General features: G+C 53.2%; 1 protein-coding gene across 1 annotated transcript in view; it reads left to right on the forward strand.

Annotated features, from left to right (window-relative positions):
* The window catches only part of Mad1l1 (mitotic arrest deficient 1 like 1), a 320,097-nt gene that overhangs the window by 287,271 nt on the left and 17,660 nt on the right, over nt 1–15,166 (forward strand). The window lies entirely within an intron of this gene.

Here is a 15,166-nt window from a genome sequence, read left to right on the forward strand (position 1 = left end):
AAAGTGTTCCACAGTCAGTGCCCCCTGGCCTAGGCCTCGCCTGTCCCCTTGTTTATAGTCAGTGATAGGCGCCCAGGGCTCAGAGCTGCCTGTCTCAGGTCAACAGCGTTTTCCCATTTCTGCTGAATTTATTCCCATAGTTACCCCTGTTCTGCAGCAAACAGCACTTGCTCCTTTTTACAATAGAGATGAAAAGGCTATTTTACATGAAGTTTATTTATGTTAATAAGGTGTGCTGAGTGCGTTAACAGCCTGCAGCTGTTGCCAGGTAACCTCCACTTGTGGGCTGACCCTGCTTCCTAATCAGGTTCTACCTACACTCCTGGCCCCACCTAGCACACCTGGCTCCACCCAGCACTCCTGGCCCCACCTAGCACACCTGGCTCCACCCAGTACTCCTGGCTCCACCCAGCACTCCTGGCCCCACCCAGCACACCTGGCTTCACCCAGCACTCCTGGCCCCACCTAGCACACCTGGCTCCACCCAGTACTCCTGGCTCCACCCAGCACTCCTGGCCCCACCCAGCACACCTGGCTTCACCCAGCACTCCTGGCCCCACCTAGCACACCTGGCTCCACCCAGCACTCCTGGCCCCACCCAGCACTCCTGGCCCCACCCAGTACTCTTGGCTCCACCCAGCACAGCTGGCTCCTTCATTGTGCTTGGAAAGCAGGTGGCACTGCCTTTAACCCAAGTGCAGCCTTGTAGCAAGTCCTCAGCAGGCCCTTGCTCTGAGGCCCCTGGCAGATTTGGGACAAGATGGGGACTGAGGGCTGAGGGAAAGAGTCAGCAGAAGCAGTCTTGAGCTTCACTTTCCTCCAGGCTGGAGTTTCTAAACTTCATCGCTATTCCTTTCAGCCCAACAAGTGTCGTGCAATCCCAGGTGTATCGCTATGTAAGACAGGTATACAGATCAAACATTTGTTCATAGTAAATCATAAAAGAAATCTATCTGAAAACAAATATTTGCTCTGCATGTCATTTTTACCACCTATTAAAGGGGAAGCAAATTTACATATTAGTAGATGGTTGTGGGTATGCATGTGTGCACCAGGAGGTCAGAGGACAGCCTTGACTGACATTCCTTAGGTGCCTTGGACATTCTGCTTGATTGAGATCAGATCTCTCATTGGTCTGAAACTTAAGTAGGCTGTGCTAGCTGGCTGGTGACCTTCCTCAGAGCCACCCACCTGTGTCTACCTCCCACCTTACCAAGGATGGGACTACAAGTGATTGCTACTTAGCCCGGTTATTTTACATGGGTTCTGGGGATTGAACTCAAATTCTCATGCTTGTGAGACCAGCACCTTACTAGCTGAGGCATGCCCAGCCCATTTGTTTTACATCAAGTGTGATGTCTGCTGCTGGGGGATGTAGAGCATCTTCAACATTTTTTCAGAGTTGACCAATACTTTGTTCACGGTAAGAACTCCATTTCACATCAGTATGCCATGCAAAGTGGCAGGTGTGTGTTTGGGGCCATTTCAGAAATTGGTGGGAACTCTGTCCCAATCAAAAGTCAAAGTTGGAAATTTTTTAACAGTTTTGAAACTTGAGTCAGCAGCTCCAAGATCAATTTTAAAATCAAACTTTCAACACCATGTGAAGATATGCTAATTTGACCCTTTTGAGTGCTGAGGACTGGCAGTAGGAAAATATAGCAAAGCCTTCGCTACCCACAACTAAACCATTGTTTCTAGGAAGGCCGAAGACATCATATGTGTAGTCAGACTGCAGTTCACAGCAGCCAGTGAAATCTTAGGCAGCACTCATTGGCATTGTCGTGGCACGACACATGTGCAGTGCAGAGTATGCGTCATCACATGTTGAGAGCCATGGCTGCAGTGATGTGGTGGGATGCGGCACAGGTGAGCACTGTTGGAAACACCTCCTGCTCATCACTGGCTGGTTTTGGGTTACTTTTCTGTTGTAAACCTTTCACTGTCCGCAGGTGCCTATGGCCTCAGCATTCAGTTGTATGGTCTTATCTGGGATGGTGGCCCACAGCTAAAGAAGCTGGAGTCCTGACAGGCTTCTCCTGCCTCCTGGAGGACCTTGGCAGGTCTGGAGACAGCTAGAGCAGTGTTGGTTGCTTCTCATGACTTGCGGTCAAGGGTATTGCAATGCACTGAGATTCTCCCACCCAGTAAAAATGATCCAGCCTCTACAGGAAGTGCGAGGAGCTGAGGGCGTGCTCTTGATCTAGCCTGGTCACTGCTGAGGCTTGGACTCCATGAGGTCTAGAGACCAGAGAGGGCTTTGTGGGTGAATAGACTCTGTCTATATACATGCCCTGTCTCCCCTTTACTAGCTGGTACCTAAGAAGGCTGCCATCCTAGAGCCATCAGGCAGGGAGTAATCAGAAGATGGCATGGTCATGTTTTAAAAGGCTGACCAACCCATGTCTTAGTTATCTTCAGCCTAGCCTCATTCTCAGCCAAGGAGCATGTATTCAGAGAGGTAGAGCCGTTGGCCAGGGCCTCCATGAGGAGAACAGACACAAGTCGGAATCCAGTGCCTGGCTCCCAGGCTGCCTTTAGCGGCCTCTCCTCGCTGCTTTTGCTCTCCCCTCCTCCTTGGTGCTCTACAATTGAACAGGCTAGGCAGTCTCTGCTGGAGTGCTGCAGTACACACTGTTGTCCCATTTTGCAGCAGAGTACAGCATGAGGCAGTCACCTTGGCATCTCTGCCCTTGAGCCAGGGCATCCAGGCAGCTGCTGTGTTGTTCTGTCACCTAACCAGCCTCGTCCTTGGGCCCTTGCTCGTTCCCGTGGCCTGCACTACACACAAACCATGTGACAGGGCACATGATCTCCATGATGAGATCAGTTGGACATCTACAGGAGAGGACTATGTCTGAGAGCAGGCCCAGCATGCTCTTTGTACCAGTGTGCCACACAGAGGATAGCTTAGGTCCCCATGGTCTTGTGGACCCAGAGCCGAAACCACAGACCTTGGCCTCCCTTCCTGCTTCGCCTGGCCCTTCTGGGCAAGAAGCAACTCACCTTGCTTGTAAGTCATCCTCCTGGGCAACATTAGCTTTAGACCCACCTGCAGCGCCCCTGGTGATGTCAGCATCTCCTAGGACATAGGAGGGGCAAAGGACATGGCAGCACATTAGTGCATGCATGACTTCAGCCATATCCGTACCTGAGAAACCATTTCGTGGTCAGGCGAGATGGCCCAGGGAGGAAAGCCACTGTGGAGCTAAAAGGGACTCCTTGGCTTGGTCAGCTCAGAGGTAGACATTTGCCTCCCAAATGCCTTTATTCCCAAATATGTGCTCCTGTGCTGTGTTCCCATGGGAGGAGCACAGAAGCCCAGGGTACTCTCTAGAGGTGCTGTCGAGTCACTGACATTAACACAGGGATACTTATGTCTATGGGGGTTTCGTGCCCTGGTATGAAACATGCTGAGGGGTGAGAAGGAGCCAATTGTGAAGAGCTCAGGGAGAACATTCTAGAAAGTTCTAGGAGTTGCCAGAAGGCCACAGTGGGTAAGAGTGGACTCTGGCTGTGGATACATGTGCTGGGTACCCACTGCTCACCTGCACTGTTTCCTCAGGCCTTGGCGTTTGACCAGCCCCTATCCTGGCTTCTGTCCATAGAGCTAAGTGTTTGAGATCCTTCCCTGACTGGTGTTAACCCCAGAGCCTTTGGCCATCCCCCTCCCCTGAGTAAAGCACCATATTCAGAGTGGGAAACTGGCAACAGGACCCCAGCTGCCACACACCATCCAGCCACTGTACAGAATATGGGAGAAAGGTACACTTTACACTGGGAGATCAGGGTTCTCTGGCCTCACATCTTAAGTGCTTTGGGATACAGGAGGGAATGGACATGGGAAGACGTGCACATCGGGGTATGTGAACCTCTGCAACCCTGGCTCAGGGCAACAGTTGCAGGAAAAGCTGTTGAGTGCAGTGGGTCCTTGGAAAGAGTGGTTTACATTGTTGTTTTATATTAATTATGCTTGGAACTATGTCTGTCTCCTCATATTAAAGAATGCAAAGTTCCATGCCTTGAAAATCCCCGGCTCCACAGACAACCCATTCCCCATTTCCTAAACTTCTTTTCAAAGCCAGTCTGCTTCCACTGGGCGCCTGTGTACCTGTGTGTATGCTTTTAAAAAGTACAATTGACCGCTGGGCCTCAGGTCTGGTTCAGTTCTTCACAGTGGTGTTTCCTGTGCCACACATCACACTGCCTCTTTCTTCCTGGTGGCTGCATGGCGAGCCGCAGTCTGAACCCTGAATGCCCAGATCCTGCTCTGGATGTCAGGTCAATGGACTCCCGGGCAGTGCAGCATGTGGTGAATGGTGTCGCTTTCTGGCTTTTCTACACTTTGCCTCAGATCTCAATGGGACTTGTGGCCCCCGGAAGCCAGGCCCCCATTCATCTTATAGATGCACAAGGGGCCTGCCCAGCACCCTACACCTCAGGGTGGACCAGCTGCTGCACGTGCCCTGGGCTGGGACACACATAGGATCCTCCCTCCAGTCCAGTGTCTAAGGAGAGTCTGCAAGCAACAGGTGGGTCCTTCGCGGGAGGGGGGAGGGTAGTGGTGATGCAGCCGCCATCCGTACACTGAGAAAGACAAGTCTTCGTCCCTGCCACAGTGCTGGCGTGATTACAGATGTCTGTGGACAATGTAGACTCTTACATGTCACCTGAACTGTGGCTCCCTGTCACTCTGTCCCTCATTCCCTGAAAATCCACGTGGAATTCCGTATAATACAGGAAGGAGCAGGCCAGAAGGCTTCAAGTTTTAAATGCCTTTTAATTCCACAGCCTGCACAGCAACACAGCCCCCAAGGGGGGTTGCAGTCCCAGAGACTGCGGCTAGTCAGGATTAGAGAGTGAGAGGGGCCACAGAGGAAGCCTATGGCTCCTCTCCCAGGTGGATTTGTCCCTCTGTGAGTGTTAGCTGCTTAAGGACAGGAACTGAGAGGGAAGAGCTCCCTGGGAATGGTGCTGCCTGGCCCTGCCAGTACCTGAACCCAAGCTGTCTGGCAGAGACCCTGCCAGGAGCCTCAGCAGGAGTCTGGCTAGCTCTCGGCTCCTGATGGGTAGAGTCTTGGTGGGTCTCTGTCATCTTGGGTAGAAAGCACAGCAGAGGCTCTGAGCAGCAGACACACTTGAACCTCTAAGCTCTCTGTGTCCCATCCCATCCGACCTGGCCAACCACTTAGCTGTCTGGGTTTTAGGCCGCTACCCACTCTATCCACATAGTCCTCACTCACATACGGAGTGTTGAAGTACAGCGCAATGGCGGTAGGATTCAGTCATCGTGAGTGGGTGGACCGTGTCTACTCCTCTCAGCTCCTTGAAGTCCTCTGCCTGAGTAGGTGACTCCCCAGGAGACAAGCTAGTGTGAGGCTAGAATGAAAACACCGACGGGCCAGCACCCCTCATCAGAGCCAGCATGGGCCAGGAGGGCTGGGGTCTGGCCCTGAGTACAGAGAACAGGCACCTGCAATAATGGACCCTCAAACCCCCATTCCCAGGCCACAGCAAGGCTGCGAGGCTACCCAGGGGACCCTGTGCATGTTCTGGGACCCCCTTTCTACCATTACTGATGGCACTCCGGTAATGATTTCCCCACTCACAACCTGACCCCGTGCCGAGGAAAAGCAAGTTGAAATTAAATTAAATTTCAAATGTTAAACCAACCAATTAAAAAATGCAATCACACGGAAACATGCATTTTTCAAAACAGTGTTATGTATTCTGTCATAATTAATGTATGCAGAAAGAAGAGCCTGGGTTCCCCCAGGGCAGCCTGCTCCAACATGGGCCATCCATAGCCTGGGCCCAGTAACACTGGCAGCCCTCAGCCCTGGCACTTCCTAACCTAGACCCCAGGGTTCATACTCTGCCTGCCTTCCAATGACCCTAGGGGAAGAAGGGAGGTGGATTGCAAGCCAGCTAGCCCTGGCCGTCTTCTGGGGATCCTTTATCCTGTCCCTTTTGCTTCCTCCCTGCCACTCACCCTGCCCCTCCTCCTCTGTCTCAGGCAAGAGCAGAGATTCTGGCCCACTGTGCCTTTTCCCACCCTCCACAGGTCCTGCTCCTCCATGAATGGCTTCCTGCATGTGTGGTGAAGCAGGGGACCCATGTCAGCCCATGCCTGTGGTAGTAGAGCCAGCAAGGCTGAAAGTGCCTGTGCACAGCTGTACTTGAGGTCTCGCCAAGGCACAGGGATGCTGTGCCCAGTGCCCGCTATCCTGAACTACTCCCTCAAGGGGTAACCTTGAGGGACATGGTACATCACCAGGTGTCTCAGCTTGAGTCCCATATGAGATGCAGGCAGCCGCTTCAACACTGCAGTTGACGGAGCAGTTTCAAGGAGAGGCAGGCGCGGGTCCTCACTGCTTCTGCTTCAGTTGCTGCCCTTGATGGGCCCTGCTTCTGCTCCTTCTTCCCTCCTCCTCCTCCTCCTTGGCCTGCCCCACTCAGGAAGTGCCTGCAAAGTGCTCCTTGGAGAATAGAGATGAGTGGACAGGGGTGGTGGGGAATGAGGGGACTCTGGCCAGCTCGAGTGTGGCAAGCATGGCTCTGGCAGGCCTTGTCCTTCTCCCCCATTCCCTCTGCCTTGCTAAAAACCATTAGATTCCATTCCTAAAGTTAGCCATCAAAGTCTGTTCCATTATTTGGCAGTTCTTCCTCCTGAGACTAACTACCAAGGTCCAGCTATCAAAATATTGAAGTCCAGCAATCAGAAGCCCCTTTTGGACTAATTAACATACCCAATTAAAATTAAATACCCTGATATGAAGTTTCCCCTTTACCTTTATAAACTGCCATTTTTCTATGTGCCATATCCTTCTCCCTTCTATCCAGAGGCAGTCATTTGTCCCTCTGGGACAAATATCCCTGCCACCTTTCCCTTGCTTCCTTCCCCTTCTCCCTCATCCTCTATCTCCTGTCTTTGTCTCCTGTTCCCTGCACTCTGTCTCTCTGGGGCAGATAAATCTTTGTGTTGAAAACTTGGTCTTGGGGTCCTGAACCAACACTTTTTTCTTACAAGAGATGCAGGACACTTGTGACCAGAGGGAACGTTCTAACTGTTGTACACAGCTCCACCTGCTCATCCCGAAAGCTACTGTGTGCCAGGGTGTACAAAGAACCTCAGGATGGCTGTGTGGTCACAGACAGAAGCATGTGCGTGCGTGCGTGCGTGCGTGCGTGCGTGCGTGTGTGTGTGTGTGTGTGCGCGCGCGCATACATGCACAGTCACTTATTCCCACATTTGATCCACAGGGAACCTGTGAGGGACTCTTAAGTTTCCTCCAGGTGATAACAGGATCTGCCACCAGGTAGACAACTCTAGAACATTCTATAACTACCCCCATAAAACTGATCACAAGAGATCTAAGGCTCTGCTGTGTGCGCCCTGCCCAGTGGAATCAGGCTTGCGGGTGGAACTAGGGTTGACAGCAGCGGTTGAGAAAAGTTTAGGGACTTGGGCAGGAGCCACCAGGTGGCTCCTCCGGAGCTCCTTTTTGTTAATGACGCTTATCGCTGCTCACACGAGAGCTCAGTGGATGCAGAAAGAGGCTGATAAACAGCCAGGCAACAGGCTGCGATCATGGATAACCTGCTCCCTAATTAACACATGAGTCAACAGATGGTGGGGGCATGTGGGGGATAGACAGGTGATGCTGTGTGTACCAGATACCTGCTTCTCCCTTGTCCCCAGCCAACTGGGTGGGCCCTGCACCCCTGCAAGAAGGTACTGTCCTTTATACCCATTTAGAATGGGGCCAGGATGTGGTCTGGGGCAGCAGCTGCCAAAGGCGGGGGTCTTCCACCAAGGCTAGTCTCCGGAAACTGGGGCCTTCTTTTCCTCAGGACAGCGTGGAAGACAGCCTAGCAAGATTTTCTAGCTGCAGATCCAGTAAGCTGATTCTGTTTTCTGTTTCTCCTGGGATGGGTGATGGCATTCGCAGTCTGTCACACCCTTGTGTTTTGGATTATGTCATTTGCCTGGCTTCACTCTGGAGGGGGACTGGGCTGGAGGGAACCATGTCTGAGGCTTGTCTGTCCCCACTCTAGATGACATTTGGTGGGACTCCAGCCCTGAGATGTGTGAGATAGTGTGGAAAGACTTTCCTTGAGGAACCACCTCAGCAAACACCGCTCTGCTGGGGTCTCCATTTTGGTATCTACACCCCAGAATTATGAAGGATTTGGCCTTCATGCCACCCAGTCTGAAGGGACTGAGATGGGCCTCCATCATGGCAGAAGCCACCACAAGCCAGGTTTCCCAGTGGGAGCCTGGCAATCAGGGCTCCAAAAGCTTTGGGTTCTGTGCTCCAGCAGCAGCAGCAGCCATGGGTTGGCTGTGGGTGCCAGCACCCAGTGTGGCCATTGCCTTGGCTTTAAAAAGTTCTCTGAGGCACCCAGGAGTGTGGTGGGCAGGGATAGGTCACAGCCTCTGTGTGATGGACACGCTCGGGCACGGACGATGGAGGGGGGGGAGTGTACCTAGCACCTTGACAAAGCTTGTAATTGCTCTTCTTATTGAGATGCCTCAGCACATCCTATGACAGTCAGGGAGGGAGCTGCCATAGGCAGACAAAGCCATCCGCTAACCTGTCAAATGGCCAAGGGATAGACTCGCTGTCTAATTGCTGGCAGGGCTTTACGGTGGCTAAGGCAGTGGGGTAGCCCCTGTCCTTGGCCACTTGGTACTTGGGGCTGAGTCCCAGGGAGGGGCTCCTAGGTGAACCCTCAGCTACTTCTCTCCTGGGCCTGAATGGGAGATGAGGGAAAAGCCACATGGTCAGTAGGCCTGAAGCAACAGGGCCTCCCTGAAGGCACAGGAGGACTTGACAATGGGTGTGGGCAGAAGGTGGCCCATGTCTGTCAGTGTGTGCGACTTGTGAGGGCAGGGTCGGACCACAGATGTGTCTTTCAGAAGTGTCGGAACAGAGCCAGGGTGGGGCTCTGCTGTGGGAATAAGCCTCTACATTGTCTTCCCCAGTGTCCCACCACCCACAAGAGTTTGCTGAGTGAGTGCAGCCACTCTGTGCTGTCCCTTGTGGGGGGGGGCAGCCAGGCCCTGCAACTGGGAAGTTCTCAGGGAGCCACGCTTTCCTCGCGGAGCCTTCTTGCCAGGCTACCCGACAGTTGTCACGCCTGCTGTGGTGAGCTCCCATCAGCTCAGGCCTGCCACCCTTATGCAAAGGTGGCAGTGTGGATGAAGGGGGGCTCCCCCCACTTGCCCATCTCCCTGGCATGTCCTTGGTGCCTTGGCAGAAGGGCTTCTTCCTGGGGATTCTTCTTTGTCCCTCTCCATAATCTCTAGTGCTGTTGACTAACTGTCCTCCACCCATTGAGGAGCGTCCTAAGGCTCTTTATTACCTGTGCTCAGGCCCTTGGCTAGTACTCAGGCTGTGGGTAGAGGGAAGGAAGGATAGACTAGCTGATCTAAGGGTACTGGAGGAAGCTGCCCTCCCTGCAGACTGAGCTCCACCTTTCTCACGTCCGCTCCAGAAACTGCGGGTGCTGTGTTCTCCGCTCCTTGGGTGAAGGGCCGGTAGCAGCAACAGAATCATTAGGCCGCTTCAGACGCCTGGTGATTTAGCAGCGTGATTACCTGCTAATGCAATACCTCACAAAGCTTTTTATTAGATTTTCCCCCCTTTCCCTCCAAACGCCCTTTGGAAATAAACACCTGAGGCTGTTACTCTATACCACTCATTGTAATTAACTTTTAAATCATGTACTGTCACCCAGACCTCCCTCAAATGTTAGCTCTCAGCTGGGATGGAGGGCTTCCCCCCAACTCTGCCTAGGGAGTGGGGACTCTCTGGGTCTTAGCCTCAGGTGGCCTTAGAGTGGACTCTTGGTGTTGGTGCTGCTGTCCAGCAGGGGATGCAGTGAGCTGCCACACCCATGAGAAAGCCAAGCAAGGGGCACCAACAGAGGCCTCACCGTGGTGCTAGGCACACAAATGGAACAGCAGCCACCACCGCCTTCCCTACTGTCCACATGTGGGTCTAAACAGGACACTCCTGCCCCTGCCCTGGGTCTCACTCACGGCCAGGACACCATGAGAGCCTATGAGTAAGCATCAAGTTTCAACCCGCAAACTCAGTCTTCTCAGGTCACTCCTGCATGGCCAGTGGAAACTGTGGCACCCCCACCCCCCAGTCACTCCTGCATGGCCAGTGGGGACTGTGGCACCCCCCCAGGTCACTTCTGCATGGCCAGTAGGGACTGTGGCACCTCCCCCCAGGTCACTTCTGCATGGCCAGTAGGGACTGTGGCACCCCCCCCCTCCCGTCACTCCTGCATGGCCAATGGAGACTGTGGCACCACCACCGCCCACCCCCACCCAGTTCTATAGGTGTTTCTGCCCCAACCCCTGTTCCTTTTCTAGGCCACACTTACATGCCCTCACGGTCTGCATTTCAGACCCCAGTGACATTCAGTTCTGTTCTCTGCTTTACTCTCAGTTATGGAGGATGGCTTTTCCCAGGAGACGCAGGATACAGAGTGGGCTGTCACGCCATAGCAGAAGGGCTGCTCTGACAGGAGTGCCATCCTGCATAACTGGTTCCATCCAACATCCCAGAGTTATCCACTAGAGAGGAATTCTGCCCGACATAGTAGGGTTCTACCCAGCACACTGGGGTTCCATCCAGCATGCCGGGATTCCATTTAGTATATGTACCAGGATCCCATCCAGCATGCCAGGGTTCTGTCCAGCAGACAGGTTCCATCCAGCATACCAGGATTCCACTCAGTTTACTAGAATTCTGTCCAATATACCAGGATCCCACACAGCATGTCAGGGTTCCATCTAATATACTGTGAGTCTATCCAGCATGCCAGAATTCTGTCCAGCATACAGGGTTTCCATCCAGCATACCAGGATTCCATTTAGTATACTAGGATTCTGTCCAACATACTGAGATTTGTCCAGCTTCCTGGGGTTCTACCCAGCATACTGGGATTCTGCCCAACATACTGGCGTTCTTTCCAGTGTACCAGAATTCCATACTGATTACTGGGGTGCTGTCTGGCATATTGAGGTGTCATTTAGCATAGTGGGGTACCATCTGGAGTACTTTTCCACTCGTGTGTGTCTCTGCTCACTGCCTGCTTTAGTTTCCTTCCCCTCTGCTGTACGGTCACTTGTGACTGGCAGGTTCATCCTCTTCCTCCACTTTTGCTTTTATCTAAGCTCTGTCAGGCCTGAAGCTCTGACCAGAGACCTCTCATGCTAACTGCTTGGTGTGCAGTGGCAGCGGCCATGGTAGCCAGTTCTTTCTAGGTGTTTGCAGTGGACTGGACAGGGCAGTCAGGATCGCAGAGAACCAGATGCCTTTGTCCACGCCTTCCCTGCAGAGCACCAAACCTGTGTCTGACTGTCTGGCCCTCCTCTAGCTCTTCCAGTGTGTGGTCAACTCTTCTCTCTTCTCTGGGTCACTAGTCAAGCCACAGAGGCTAAGCTTCAGGGATCCTTTCTGGTTTCCTGCGGGTTCCAGGCCCTATGCATCCATCACCTCTCTACTAGCAGGCTCAGCCATGGGTCACCCTACAAGGCAAGAGTCAATAGAGCTGGCATGGGTGGGAACTGGGGTGTTCTCACTCCCAGATGCCTGCAGCCATGCCCATCCTACCAGACTGCACAGTGGACATGAAGATCTAGGGGCTGGACACATCTGTTGTTTCATGCTTGTGGAGATAGGACCCCAGAGTGCCCAGGCATTGTGGGCGCGTTTGTGCTGAGCGGCCACATACTTACTTCACTGTGCCAGAGGAGCAAGTGGGTCAGTGTGCTTGCAAAGGCCTCAGCTGAGAACCGGCACATGAAGGACTCTCAGGCGCTGGCTCTCACCATTCACTTCTCTGACTAGAAACAGAAGGGTAGCACGTGGCTGGAGGTGTCGGGTGGGCAGTGCCGTGATGCCGCAGGTCTGGGACCCGTCCCTTGGCTCCTGAGTCACTCCAAGGCTTCCTTGTCCTCTGTAGTCTTGAGTCCTGGGAGTCCCTGGGCCTGACTTTCCCAGCCAAGGGAGGCAGATGGTTCTAAGCACTGGCCTAGAGAGAGAGAGACAGACGACACAGACAGACAGACAGACACAGTCTATGCTTGTCTCCATAACCCCAGGCTCCAGGTCTTAGGAGCCATGCAGAAACTTGAGGCTCCCAGAAGTCACTATAGACCCTGCCATAGCCAGACCACCAGAGGACAGGTTTCCAGAATCTTTACCAGAGTCCAGACACCTCCTCTAGTGCAGCCAAGGCCTGTGTCCCGCCCTGAGTGCTCTGGCGTGGGCACCATACCCAGTCAGGACAGCTGCACCAAGCAGACAGCCATCACAGAGTATTTGGTATTATCCAGACGAGGTCATCTGTGTGTCCAGAGACATAGTAGTAAAGAGGGTGAATGAGGGGCAGCTCCCAGGAACCCACAGGAAGTAGAGCTTCTTGTGATTGCTGCCCCATGGCATGGGCCCATCCCAAGGGCCTTGTTTTCAAAACAAGTCATCCAGGAGCAGCCCTTGTAGGCCCCACCCTGGCCCTGGAGGCGGGGGGGGGGGGGGGCTGCCCCGCTACTTAGCCCAGCGCACGGCAAAGGCAGGCTTTGCCCTCCAGCTGTGTCTCTGCACTTCTCAGACTGGCAAAGGCCAAGAGAGAGATGTCTGCAGCATTGCCCTGGGAATTAGCTTCCCCCTTCCCCGAAGGTCGTGCACTCCACTAGAAAATTAACTAATATTTTCCTAATCAAATGGGACTGCCTCTTCCTCGGAGGAGAGGTGGCCGTGTCCAGCAGCTCATTCATCTTGCAAGGCAGCAGCACCCACGTGGGCCCTTATTTTATTAAAATAACCTCTCCTGTATGGCTGCCTCTCTGCCTGTGGCCAAGCACTAATGTTGAGGGGGAGGGTAGCCTGATGTAACGGGTAGAGGAACGGCTTGCCCCATCACTGCTCACACCACCGTGCCTGCCTGATGTCTCCACAGCACACATCCTTGGGTTTATCCTCCCTCTTCATTAGTGTCCTATGGTTATCTAGCTCCAGTTCACCCTCACAGCCAAGAGCCACCACCTGGTACCAACTACCCCTCAGGCCAAGTGCTGGGCTCGTCTAGCACCGGTAAGGTACACTAACTCTTGCATGTCCAAGACTGTGACCCTAAAGAGCAGAGAATTGAGCCAGGCATGGCAGCACAAGCCTGTCATCCCAGCAAAGGCAGGAGGACTTTGGGTTCTGGGCCAGCCTGGGCTATATAGAGTAATAGGTTATCTCCAAAGCAGACCAACTGCAGAGATGGCTCCATGGGTAAAGCAGGACCTGAGTTCAAGTTACATCACAGCACCCATATTTGTTTGTTTCCAAAAAAAAAGGGGCCAGGTATAATGGTGCACACTTGTAATCTCAGCACTAGAGAGGCAAAATGGGAAGAACCCTAGGTTAGCTAGCTTGGCCTGTTCAGTGAGCTCCAAGTCCTGGTGAGAATCCCTGCCTCCCAAAACAAGATGGAGAGCACACGAGGAGCAAGACTCCGGTTGACCTCTGGCCTCCACACTTACACACACGAACGTTCCCGAGCGCACACATGCAGACACTCAGCACACACCCAGCACTCAGGAGGCAGAGCCCTGCAGCTCTTTTCTGGTCTGAGACTAGTCTAGTGAGTTACAGGCCAGCAGGGAGAGTTATTAACCCTAGCAACAGGAAATATCACCACCCTGCAAAGAGGGAGATGAGCGTCCCCTGCTTGTGTGTGTTACACCCAGGGAAGCAGTCCTTACAGTTGGGACAGCCTAGGGCCTGTGAGTAGCACGTACTATACAGGCCTAGTCATTCTGTTTATTTATTCATCTTAATATCCTGTGCTATCTCTGGCTCCTGCTGGCCCTCACTTCCCAGCCAGGTAAACAGGTTCTGAAGGGTCAGGTGATATGCCTGTAGGTCCATAGCTGCAGGCTCTGGCAGATCAGGGTGAACCAGGCATCCTTCCATGGAGCTTTGCCTGTAGCTACAAACTGAATTGTGGGACCAGGGGGCTCTGACAGTGTCTGGGCTTGGGTGCCTATAGCACCACACGACTGCCATACGCCAAATGGGCAGCCAGTGCCTTGCCTGCTTGTACTTCATACAACCCTTGCCCATCCACGTTGTTCAGGTGTGTCCAGGAAGAAAACTAGAACTTGCTAAATGCAAAGGGACAGACTCAAGTTGGAAAAGAGATGTGGTCTTCAACACCCTGGGCAAGTGGGGAGGGCGATTTCCCTTCCCTGAGACAGACGGCAACATCAGAATCCGCTCAAAAATCATTTCCTAAAGCAAATCACAGGATGGTACCTGCCGGATGTGAGATGATTTGTATTCTATTCTTGGGGCCAAGGAGCAAATTGACTGCAGAGCATGCTTTGCAATTTCTTTTTTAAGTGAACACCATCAATGAAACTGCAGCACCAACAGCAGCTCACAGACCCTCCTGCTGCAAGACAAAGATGAAGACAACCTCAGCACTGCTCAAGCCCCAAGACCCTCTCCAAAGACAGACAGCACCCTCCCCATCTTCCTCATGCTCACCACTCCACCTTCCCATGCCCTTTTCTATAGAAAGCAAGATTCTTCCATCCCCAGGGGCTCCAGGGGATGGGACAGCCTCAAACATGCAGACACACCCCCAGGTACCCTCCCAGGTCCTGAGTGTCATCGGAGCTCAGCCATCCTTCCTCTCAACTGCTTTCTTGCTAGTGGGAGTAAGGAGGGGCCCTGTTTCCAGTGACCTCTTGAAGCCAGGTGGTCACTTCCTTCTTCTCACATCTCCTTCACAGTCGGACACCCCATTCCACATCACCTTGTGGGTCTAGAGCACCCCCTGAGTGTGTTCAGTGCGTCAGTTCTGGAATTCTGGGCATGAAGGCACTCCTCCCTAGGTGGCATCAGCATCGCCCATCTTGGTCATCACCCATGCTGATCACCTCCCAGAACTGCATTACTGAAGGGAGTGGCAGCTGTGGTTGCCACCGATGAAGTCCCAGGACTGGACCTTGATGTTACAAAGCCCATTGGGCTGGCAACTAGCCTGGAAACGGCTGATTTACAGCGTGAGGGGGTGTGGGAAGTGGATGGCTGCTAGGCTGACTATTCATCTGATAGCCACACATACTGAGTTGTGAGCCAGCTGA

Source organism: Microtus oregoni, unplaced genomic scaffold (genome assembly GCF_018167655.1).
Source record: "Microtus oregoni isolate MIOR12 unplaced genomic scaffold, Mior012 000003F_ref0000135, whole genome shotgun sequence".
Classification (NCBI taxonomy): domain Eukaryota; kingdom Metazoa; phylum Chordata; class Mammalia; order Rodentia; family Cricetidae; genus Microtus; species Microtus oregoni.